The 12,617-nt window shown below is 38.9% G+C and overlaps 1 long non-coding RNA gene across 2 annotated transcripts in view; it reads left to right on the top strand.

Annotated features, from left to right (window-relative positions):
- Window positions 1-12,617, top strand: part of LOC139975732 (uncharacterized) — a 156,905-nt gene that overhangs the window by 57,838 nt on the left and 86,450 nt on the right. Inside the window, exon 1 of one of the 2 annotated variants that reach the window (XR_011795869.1) lies at window positions 8,381-8,925. The exons of the other annotated variant lie outside the window; for it this stretch is intronic. This is a non-coding gene — a long non-coding RNA (uncharacterized lncRNA). Of the gene's footprint in view, window positions 1-8,380; window positions 8,926-12,617 lie in introns of those variants that run through there. 2 annotated transcript variants of the gene reach the window in all.

The raw sequence follows: 12,617 nt of genomic DNA, 5'->3' as shown, positions 1-12,617 counted from the left end.
TCGTACACAATTGGTACACAATTGATTTTCAGTTTTTTTTTTCTCTATACGGTCAAGTGAATAAGTTGTACATTGAGTATAAACTCATCGCGAATGCAAAAAACGATGCGGGAATTTCCAGCAGACAAATGTTTTCTTTGCGGGATTACTGAGTCAGTTGAAGGGAATCCCGCACCTTTCATACGAAAGAAAACGTTTACTAACCAACATACAATACAAATATAAAAGAACGTGGAATGGCAATATTGTTCAAAACATTTCCCGCGAGGCTGATTTATTACAGCAACCTTCCCGCGCTGGGCCGTGGGTGTCCGTGTGACACGTATACCCTGAAGCTTGCGAAATAGCCATTGTAAGTGGGTTGGGGACACATCATTACTCGTTGGTATTGTGACTAAAATTGCGAGCATGCACGCTCTCTGAACATTTTCCTTTTGTTTCTGAAACTTTTCTTGTGAAATTTTACTTCTTTTTTTTTATAGATGTACTTATTTGTCCTTTGTGGGTTTTTTTTAGTTTTTCGTCCCGTTTTTTTTTCTATATTTTTTTGTCCGATTTTTTTTTTCGCCAGCCGGGCTGGATTTCCCGCGAGCATCGCGGATTTCCCGCGAACCTGGTTCGGACGGTTCGCAAGGTTTTCCAGCCCTTGTCACTCGTGCCTAATGCAATATGATGTAAATTCACCCGCTACGAAGGTTAACGGCCGTATGTGTACTAGCTAGCTGGATAGTGCCTGTGTCTCGCGCGATAAAAATAGATATAAATGAAACTATCAGAAGTACGATCGGGAGTTGGAAACGGAAAACAGTCATTGGTCTGGAATGCGGAACTCTGGTAATTTTTACTAAGTATGACACTGTGATGTGTTGGATATTTTGAACAGTTATGAACTGGATTTCCCCTAGTCTCAAACAGATTGTTTCTGTACGTTCGACCCTCCGGCTATGGAGCTGTTTTTTGGAGTTCCTATATCGAAAATAAGTGCCGGTCTGAAAAGTCACTCAGGCAGATTGTGGCGGTCGGTAATTCAGCGTGCTGGTCGGGCCCGACCGGCGCCGACCGGCAGCGGCAGAACCCTGATATATATATATATATATATATATATATATATATATATATATATATATATATATATATATATATATATATATATATATATATATATAATATATTAACTGCATGATCAACAAACGACACTCTTATCTGCACGCTTCCAATCAATAGACTGTCCTTTAACTCTCAAAATAAATACATTTTCATTAAGGTTGATAAAGTCAATCCATTGTTTCTCTTCACACGAAACAAAATAAAGAAAGATAACAAAAATTAAACTAAGTTTTCAAAATGTAGGACGATAGATTTGTATTTGTTTACTAATATACAACCTGCATTTTATAGAATAGTCTTAACCAAAGGATCCCACCGAGCTGATATCTCGAGATAATTGTCTCTAAAATGATGTCACTTAACCATACCATTATCAGACCAGAAAACAAACACAAAAACGCACAAGAGAGTTGACTTATGCTCAACTGACAAACAACTAAATCTGCCCACAGCAGTATACTGCATTTGGTTTTGTATTTTGGCTCCTGACATATCAACCAGGGGCGTATCCAGGATTTTCCAATAGGGGGGCGTCAGGCATGAATGATCGCCGTCCTGGGGGATGGGTCTAAGGGGAGGGGTGTACAATTTTTGCTTTCAAAGAAGGGCTGAAATGCAAAATGGTGTCATATGCACGGGCGGCGATCCGTACTTCCGAGTGGGGGGGGAGGGGGATATGACCTTGTTGACTATCTAAGCGTAGCGCCACCATGAGTTGGCGCGAAGCGTACAAGAAAATTTTGGGATTAACAAACCCTCTAGATGGCCGGAAACGGCACTTCCCGAGGTTTCCAAGCGGCATATACCCAACTTTAAAATAGGGATGTCATGTCCGAAATATCTCATAATCAGGATCCAAAATACTTTTTTTTTTAATTTCGGGTGTTATTTGGGGAAAATTGCCCCTGTCAATCTTGTTTCAGGCGCAACGTTAGAATGTTCGAGAGCCCTGTTATATTATTCGATGAAGAAAATGGCCTCATGCAGGCTATTATAGGCCTATACACATGCAATACACAATTACACATAGTTACATTCCTAGGTACCGATTGCTAGGGCATCCAGGTGAAACGTGTATTAAGCATTACCCTGGTAACATGAGATTCTCAGCTATTTGAGGGAACATGTACGTGTGTAGGCCTACTGTAGGGCCTATATGAATACTATGAGGGTGCATATATGTACTATATCAAAACCGTGGGCGCAATAATACATTTTGTTGTTATAGGGCCAAATGAAGCCTACAGTCAACTATTTTTGCTTTATAAAGACGCTTTATTTGAAAAGATCGCACTGCGTTTATGGTAGGCGAGAAATGAAGCTAAAAAAGAGCCGTACATTAACGAAGATGCATAAATGTAGGCATGAAAATATTCTTATCCCTGGCATTTGGTGGGGGGGGGGATATGGTGCATTACATCCCCTCCACCCATTTTCATGGGGGGATATATCCCCCCTCCACCCAGGATCGCCGCCCATGGCCATATGTGATCCATTTTTCGACCTTAATAATAAGCAACATTTCCAGTAAATGTGGACACAAAATGCACAATTTAGTATGGCTGGCATGTCATTTAGTGTTTATAGTGATAATACAAACACAATTATCATCTATGTTTCTAAAACTATTATGCCGCCGAACTTCGCCAGAACCTTTTTTTGGCAAACAAAAAATAAAGCATACGGGAGGGGGGGGGGGGTTAAGCGATCACCGACATCTCACATAAAGGTCGTCATCAATTTTTTTTTTTTTTTGCTAAACTTTTTTTTTTTTTGGTGACGGCCAATAGGGGGGGCGCGCGCCTGTTGCGCCCCCCCTGGATACGCCCCTGTATCAACAATAACTTCCTGTAATGTGTCTCCTTAACACATGTGTATAGTTTTGGCATTGGACAGCCGATATCACAACAGAGATGAACTACTGTAACTACTGTAAATCTTAAATTTTTGTACCACATGTAGTTAATACTGGATTGTGCTGACAAATCTGATAATTCGGTAGAATGTGCTATTAGGTGTGTAGTAACAACTGAGCATATGTGTAATCACAACAAATCCTAACAACTGTATTCGTTGGAATTACACATATCCTCAGTCCTTATTGTAATCATAATAGCACATGCTACCGATTTATATCACGATCCAGTTTTTACTTTGGTACCAAACTTTAAGATTTACAGTAGTAACTGTGTTCTCTGTGTGTTTCGGGTGCACTGGATGGTCTAACAGCTGGAAACTGTTTTCTTAACTGCGGCTGTGTAGCTTTTGTTACTCTAAATGTACCGGCCTGCAGGACTTTAAATGTTTTTAAGGGAGTCATGATATAGTGTTATGAAATCATCTCTTGTAGACTTACCAGAGTTTCTGTCATCAAAATCAACCCACAATTATCAATACTTCATTATCTTATCTGAATCTCTATCAATATGCTTAATACGACCAGGGGCTTAATTCACTAATGAGAATATGTAGAATTAATGTAGAATATTTCTTGCTGTTTCTTATTTAACTCCTTAGTTCCCAATTCATATCATATCATTGTCCCTGGGGGAAATATTTACACATTGTAATTACTTAAAATTTGGTCATTTTTGTCAATAGGGACCCAAGTATTGACAGATAGGTATTGAAATGTGGTTTTAATTTTTTTTATAATTGAGCTAATTAGAGATGTAAATATGCAAATGAGGTCATGATACATACACGGTACTTTCCTTTGCCCATTTAAATTATTTTGATGAAAATCTTCTGGACTTTGATAGTTTGATGAGTTCAAGACATGTTATTTTATAAGTAAACTGACTGAGTGGGGGGGGGGGGGAATCATCTGGTTCTGGTATGCAATTTGGCATTTGTCGCCGTTTTGTTTTGCGCTAGAGGTATAAGCATAGGTTACATCTCTATGTTCCGACATCTCTATGGGGTATACTCGTCTTCAGAACTTTGGTAAACTTGTTCACTTTGATCTGTACCATAGTACTGTCGCTATAAAGTGTTGTTTTGACGTTATATGTGTCACCTCTTGATTGCGAAATATAATAAATGCGATTTTACAACAACAGCAACAACAAAATATTCTTTTTAAATGGACGATTGTATTGCGTAATATATTGAGATGACACACAGAGTCAACAGATGAAACTGTCCTAGCTTATTATAAAATGAATAAATTTCAATAAAAAAGTATCCCAAAAAACGGAACTGTCTCAAAAATAAATGCTCTTGGACCACTATGTTATATTTTGAAAGTTCTATACGTATCATATATTATGCCACTGCAAACTTCCTTTTTCGTTTAAAGTAGCATACTCCATATAACTGCCTTATCGACTTACACACTAAATCGTCAACGTAATATGATATCAAAGTCTTTTAGAAGTTCCCATTAGCTAAACCCGACCCCATCACTGCATAACCGACAAGTTGGTCATTCATGGCACCTTCAATTTCCCGTATCATGAAAATGAATATTTTTCGCTATGAGAGTCTAACGTCTTCGTCACTTGTAAACAAACCTCTCAGCACTCAGTAGTCTTTAACTTGAAAAAATTTCGCACGCTGCTCCTGGAAGGCCTAAAGTGGTCAAAAATTGCCTCAATTCTTGCCCCTCATTTACTTCTATTTGTGTGATCTGATATCCAAGACCCCACCTCCCCCCCCCTCCGCCAAAAGAGCACATTTTATTGATATTATATCAAGATATTATATTACCTTTCACTCTATTGTTTATGGATGGCACCCCCAGATCGTGACAAAACGCAACATGCAGTTTTAATTGATACCCTCTGTGCATTTATTAATTTTATGAATGCACGTATACAGCTTTTTAAGAAAGTTGGTTACTGTTTCTACTCCAATACTTGATAAATATAGTTTATTATGCTGTCTGCAACCTCTCTTTCTGATGCTTTGGTAGATCCTGGAATTGATCTTCTTCTGAATACTAACGTGATGTGCTCAGACGTGCGTCCCTAGGTCTCAGGAATATAGAAGTCTGTCACGAGAGTAACACAAGAACTACTCGACGGGATAATCAAGAATGCGTATAGTTGTTCATAATATCCTGAAATGAAATATTGAAAACAGAAGTAGTAGTAGAAAGTTTCAAACTTAGCTAGGACTGTGTCCGTTGCTCATGTCCCAAAATGCCAGGTGGCTTAAATTGCTCCATAAAAGTACAATCGTCTGGTTTTAGGAATCTACATCAGGGGTTCCCTAACTGGGGTGCATGACCCCCCCCCCCATGGGGTGCGTGAGTCCATCCCAGGGGGTTCGTGAGACGTTTCTGAAAGTCATAGTAGTACCGTACCGTGCATGTGATAAATGACTAAATTATGAAACAGACATAGGCCGCATGGCTTTGGTGAAGCTGGTTTACGCATGACAGTACGTCGTGAAGATAAAGAGCTGATCTTGAAGTTTCCAAATAAATATTTGTTCATCTTTTGTTGTTTTATTCATGACAATATTACACGATGAACCTGAACTTTTACGAAGCACTTTTGTGCGTATTATAGTATAATAATCAGGTGCGTATCCAGGGGGGGGGCGTTGGGGGCGCGCGCCCCCCGGGTAAGAAAAAGAGGAGAGTAAAAAAAGAGAAGAAAAAAGGAAAAAAGAGGGGGGAAAGAGGAGGAGAGGAAGGAAGGGAAAAGAAAAAGAAGAAAGAGAGAAGAAGGAGAAAAGGAGGGAGTAAAAGAAAAACGCGAAGACACCGGGAAGAGAAAGAGGATCAGTGACATCATTACAGCGCTGAAGGGTAGCCAGTGACGGATCAATAATTTCGTAAAAGTGTGCCTCACCCTACCCCTTACACCGACAACTCCATTTTTTTGACGTTTCCATTTTCCTCTCTCACTAATGATCTATATATATACTATATATGGTCTATCATAACGCGTGTGTAGAATTGTGCTATGAAACCAACTGTGGCTGGTCTCGAACTCGACCGTGTCGTCGGGGAACATGACGCATTTTGGGATGGGGGCGACCGCCCCCCATTCAGCATTTTTTTTTTAAATGATATCGCTAAGTAATTTCAAAATAGAAAGTGCTTAGATGCAACTTACAAGGCCTGGGAAGTGTCATTTCCGGGGATCTGGGAGACATTTTCGGCCAAAATTTGCTTGTACGCTTCGCGCTAACAAATGGTCCTGGGTAGTGCCATTTCCAGCGATCTGGGAGGCATTTTCGGCCAAAATTTTCTTGTACGCTTCGCGCCAACCTATGGTGGCGCTACGCTTAGATAATTTGCCTACAGGCTTCGCCCCTCCCTTGGCAAATTAATCGCTACGCGCCTGTTCGAATTTGTAACGCAAACAGCAGATATCACATCATATCAGTGAGCATGAAAATGGCGTTCCAGGATGAAAATCCTCAAAACTGTCCGACTTGCCTGAAAAAATAACCAAAAATTTTCGCGCGCCAAGCGCGCGTTCAACGTGTCAATGTCAATATCATATAAGCAAGCATCGGTTATTACATCGCATGCCATCATGTACCGTACGGTCCGTTCAAATTCCGCAGTATACCGCGGGATGCTAATGTAAACAACGACATGTCTCATGTAGATGTATAAAAAGCATGGAGGTCCAATTATGTCAAAACTCTCTTTTACATTAGTAATGGCGAATTAGGGGCTGCACCCCCGCCGCGCAGTAGAGGAGCGTCCATACGGTCAGGGGGGCGGATGCCCCCCCCCCCCTGACGGACTCAAATGGACTGCTGGCGCCTTTTTCAGCTCTTTACCACTTTTTACTTATTCTAGATTATTGACTTTTTTATTGCGCTCTCATCTACTTATTGACATTTCTCACATTTTGTTGGTGTAATTCGGCGATGACACCCTATTCTTCGTTTATCTGCAAATTAGCCAGGCCCTGAAAGGGTCATTTCCGGCGATCTAGGGAGTATCTTTACTCAAAAATTGTCTGTGCGCTACGCGCCAACCAGTGGTGGCGCTCCGCTTAGATAGTGTCGAAAGCGCCCCTACAGACCATTCTCGCCCCTCCTGACCAATACCCCTAGCTCCGCCACTGCCACCGCGCCTCCTACGCCTATGTGTGTAGTGTTCGGTTGAAGGAAATATCTGCTATTTTTTCATTTCCTTCAACCAAGTTTTATAATAGCCGTTATAAGAGGTTTAATATTTCTGCACCAATAAATTAACTGTGTCTGAATTTTCGAAAATTTCTGACCAACATTCTGCATCACACTTCCCTCTACTCGTGCAATTTTGACCGGTCTGTTAGGGGTTGAAGGAAGTTTTTCTATATTGGTTGTCCATAGATGAAATTTTGTACAACATTATAGGTATGTTTTGAAGTGACTTTATTCACGAGAAATGTGAATTTTCAAATTCTGAACAAATTTGGGGCTTAAAACCTTGAAACGTGGGGCTGACGGGTATTGTGGGCTGCGACGTAGAATCACCTACAAAAGCAAAGACCCACAGGAGATGCGATCAGGTCGAACATGACGTGTGCCGGGTTGACAATCTTCAAAAAGGTTATGGATGGAAAAAAAAAACTATTAGGAAATACTTGGTGCTCAGGCAAAAAGTGTACATCTGGTTGGTCATTTCAAGCCCGAGAAGTGCCGTTTCCGGTGATCTGGGGGGTATCAAAACCAGAAATTTTCTTGTACGCTGCGCACCAACCGATGGTGGCGCTCCGCTTAGATTGTAATTCGCGCCCCCCGGGTTAGAAAATCCTGGATACGCGCCTGATAATGACTCAGATCGTGTCTCGAAAAGTTGGGGGTTCGTGGACAACTCTGACATCCACATGGGGTTGGGAAACCCTGCTCTACATGTTAGTCGGGCGTCGTGGAGCTAAAATTGAACCACATTAAATGTTTCTTGTCTTTTTGTGTTGGCGGGGGTGTGGGGGGGGGGGTCTGATGAAAACTTACATCTTCGAGGCTATGAATGCATGTGTAGCCTAGATCATATGTGTATTGAATATATGTTTGTTCAGGGTGACAGGGGGTGGGGTGTTGGGGTGGAGACTGCGGCGCGGGAGTGGGAAGGGGCGGGGCCTTGGAGGGGGTGATAGCCCCCTGCTGATGATCGTTTAAAACAACTTTTTAACTTCCATTTAATATGATCTTAGATGGGTTTTGCGGCGTCCCTAACGTAAAGAAAACCTTAAAACCAAACAAGCAAGTACAATAGTAAGTAACCTAGTCAAGTTAAACCGATAGGCGAATTTGCGAATTAATTCCAATACAAATGTCTCTGATTGTTAGCTATCACCTGAAGCAAGAGATTTAACGTAACTCTTTCTTGATCTGGTTTGATCTCTTTTGTTCTCCCCCGTTATCTGGAATGCGATAATGTGCTTTCTACATGTACAGTGTGAGTCCCAAGTGCTTGTTATTTTGAATACACAGCAATGCAAACCGTTTAAGAGAATCGTTTCAATGGGATAGGGAAATACTGCACGTTTTACATGTTATACCTTGTTCTTGCTAACCCCGCGTCTATTAATTTTTATGTGACTATGATTACCTTTATGTAATTAAACTAACCGCGAAACTACAAAGCCATCTTTGATGCATAGGTTATATGCTATCTTCCCATCATTTTGGGTCAAGATTATTTGACTGTTGTTAAAATTGAAGATGGTTGTTTTGAACGACTAACATATTTCATATGATAAATAGTGATATTTACAAACAAATAGACTAATGTTTCAAATGACGTGGAAAGGACAATTTATTATTTCTCATGGATCCGTAATTACCTGGACATAATTTCGACAACTGGAATATTTTGGATTTTTGTAAGACACTTGCATGGAAACCAGAACTGAAGTGGTAAGTACATCTTTGTTTATATATACAGTTAGCTAGCTTGCCAGTGAAGGCCTGAATATGCATCCACTGCTTAAAAAATTCCCTGCAAGCACTAAACCCTTCTCTATAGCGTAGTAGAGCGTAGATGGCTTATAGAAGTTATGTCCTTTATATATAGGCCCAAAAAATTGCATTAGTTTTCAATACTACCATCCACAGCAAAAGCTAGGAACAGAATTTAAGGCGAGTAGTCTTGTATCGACATAGAAGCCAATTCCCTAATTTGGGTAGCCACGCCATTTATCTTATCATTACCCCGCCCCTTCCCCCTCCCCAGCGGCCCACCCCAATACAAGTCACCTATCTCGCTTGTACTTTTCTTATTGCGTAATGCCGTGAGTAAAATAACAAGACTTTCACATGAAGTTAACGAATCTTTAGCCATTGAACAAAAAAATTAAACGTTTGAAACGGTAATGCATAATGGTTTGATGTTATAGCAGGGATGTGTTAAGTATAACACATCCCTGGTTGTAGTTAACCTTATTGCAACCTTATTGCATAGTTAGGAATATTAAACTTTTACAAAGGAAAAACGCAGACTTGTCGACTATCATGTCAAATTGTGTGTGTTTAATATCCTTTCTGCATATATGATTAATGCATATTAGAAAGATTGTCTGAGCGACGAAATGCTTTGATAACAATCTTATTCCACTGCATTCTTAATTTGAGTTGCATTGTCCGTGATTGTTGGGAAATTCTTGAAAAGGCAGCCTTTAATAAGATGATTTTGGGCAGAAATTTAGTTTTGATATAGGACAAAGTACAAAGTTGAGTCTTAGTCATGTTCTGCAACTATTCTAGATTTAAATATATTCAACATTAAAATATGCTAATTCCCTGGAGTACTCTCCTTTAAGACTATACATTGCTGATGACGTCAACTCCTCACAACTGTGCATGATTTAATGTTAATGTTAATCCTTTATGAATTTGTATAACTCAACCAAAACATAATCTTTTTTGCTCCATATAAACAACAGAACACCCTATAACACTCTTGAATGATAATATACATCACTGACCTTTGTCAAATGTGTCACACATAGCAAAAATGTCATTCAAATCCACAAAATGTTACGTTTTCCCGTCGAGTGTGTTGAATCAGAAGACTTGATCTAATGGTCTGTGAATGAGACTATATTGCACAATCACTTCAATAAAGAAGTCAATTTTTAAAGCGTCAATTCTAAAAAAATGAAAAAGTTGTGTTATAAAATTGCAACACGCACTCATAGAAGTTGTTTTCTTTAAAGGTCTACAATGTAGCAAAATTGACTTCCATTCTTTACTGAAGATATGAAACACAACACGTCAAAATGTGAATTATTATAGCCGAACTAGACATTGTTGTGATTTTTTAAACCAGTGGCGTAGGAAGGCACTTTTGAGTGGGGAGCTGAAGACTGATGGCCGGCCTGGGGGAGGGGTCTAAGGGGAGGGGTGTCCCCCTCCCCTTTGGATTTTTTTTTGCATTTCCACGTGGCCTCAGATGCAATTTGGTGCAATATAGCACACTTCAACACCCACTCCATTTTGTAAATAATTTTGCATTTTCACCTGGCCTTAGATGCAATTTGGTGCTCCAAATGAGATTTTTTTCTCATTTGGAAATGAAAAAGGGGTTTTCTGACTTGCGGAGCGGGGGAGGGGGGGGGGCGGAATGATACTTCCGCCCCCATATATTTTTCACTGGGGGCTGGCGCCCCCAGCCCCCCGGTTCCTACGCCCTTGTTTTAAACTTTTCTACTTTCTACTTTAGAAGAGATACCCGCTTTAACCACTCCACTCTTTCTTATAAAGATAATTAAATGTAAAAAAAAAAATGTGTAAAGAAAACTTATCTTCTATAAATCTCTTTAAAATTGATGTCGACGTATATCATTTATCTAACAACATGTTACAGTTACAAACCCGTCAAAGAAAACATGGTGTGGATATAAACCACCCTAAGTGGTAGAAGCATATACTTTCTTACATGTCCAATGTTTAATTAGTGTTAGAATTCTGAGATTTTTCCACGAAGAGCTATGTTTAGTTAGTATTAGAGTACTGACATTGTTTTCACTGACATCTCTGTTCAATTAGTGTTAGAAGTCTGACATTATTTTTACTGACATCTATGTTGATTTAGTGTTAGAATTCTAACATTTATTTCACTGAGAGCTATGTTTAGTTAGTATTAGAGTACTGTCACTGTTTTCACTGACATCTATGTTGCATTAGTGTTACCATTCTGATATTGTTTTCACTGAGAGCTATGTTAATTAACATAGCTAATTAGTTAAAATAGCTAATTAATTAACATAGCTAATTAACATAGCTAACATAGCTAATTAACATAACTAATTTAAATTAGTATTCGAATCCTGACGTTGTTTTCACCGAGAGCTATGTTTAGTTAGTGTAAGAATTCTGAAATTGTCTTCACTGAGAGCTATGTTTAGTTACTTCAGGAGTACTGATATTTTTTCGCTGACATCTATGTTAAATTTGTGTGAGAATTCTGACATTGTTTTTAGTATTCGAATCCTGACGTTGTTTTCACCGAGAGCTATGTTTAGTTAGTGTAAGAATTCTGAAATTGTCTTCACTGAGAGCTATGTTTAGTTACTTCAGGAGTACTGATATTTTTTCGCTGACATCTATGTTAAATTTGTGTGAGAATTCTGACATTGTTTTCACTGACATCTCTGTTCAATTAGTGTTAGAAGTCTGACATTATTTTTACTGACATCTATGTTGATTTAGTGTTAGAATTCTGACATTGTTTTCACTGAGAGCTATGTATTGTTAGTATCGAGTACTTAGATTGTTTTCACTGGCATCTATATAAAACAGACTAAAATTACGATCACATTGAGACAGTGCTGTACAAAAGTACACAAATCTCAGGGTAATTTGATAGGTGAAATTGTTTGTGTTGTTGTTTCATGGAACATAAAACTTAAATAGAATATTGGAGTGCTATGAATGGTTTTATCATACTTCCCGTTTTTTATAATATTCCATATTAACAGAAAAACAGGACACGACAATAGACTCTGCATAGTTTGACCCATTTTTGCAAAATTCCTCCCTTTTTCATATCTTACTATTTCAACTTTCACCTTAGAAACAAGAAACTGGTGAAATGTCGGATTTTTCATGACGTAATCCTAGAGCAATGTTTGGAATTAGCTCTTATAAGTTCATGTTTCATAATTGTCAATATACGAATAAAGAAATTCGGTCTTTCAATCAGTTCAATCAGTTTGTATTGAGATGTTTTATGTGTATATCTCCCCCCCCCAAGTACCCTCCAATTTTCTCCAATATCTGTATAAAAAAAAACAGAAATCGAATTCTCTATCTCTCTTTTGTAAACTATCATCAATCACAAATATTTTGCCTAGGCTCTTGAAACAGTTTTTCTTAGGTTTAATTTGATATAAATTTCAATAATTTAGATTTTGTTTCTCCACTACTTATTGGAAGAACTAATATATGTAAATATATGAACTCCTCCTTCACGGCACCATGTTATATACAGGCTTCAACCGTCTAATCCCTACTAGTGTAATATTCCGACTGAAGTATAGTAGGATTTGAAGTGTTATATTGACAGCTATACGAATTTACGCCATATGGGAAAATACTTCAACATACGA

The sequence above is a fragment of the Apostichopus japonicus genome, chromosome 11 (assembly GCF_037975245.1).
Source record: "Apostichopus japonicus isolate 1M-3 chromosome 11, ASM3797524v1, whole genome shotgun sequence".
Taxonomy (NCBI): Eukaryota; Metazoa; Echinodermata; class Holothuroidea; order Aspidochirotida; family Stichopodidae; genus Apostichopus; species Apostichopus japonicus.
Note: the sequence above shows the minus strand (reverse complement) of the source record. Positions and strands in the feature narration are given on the sequence as shown.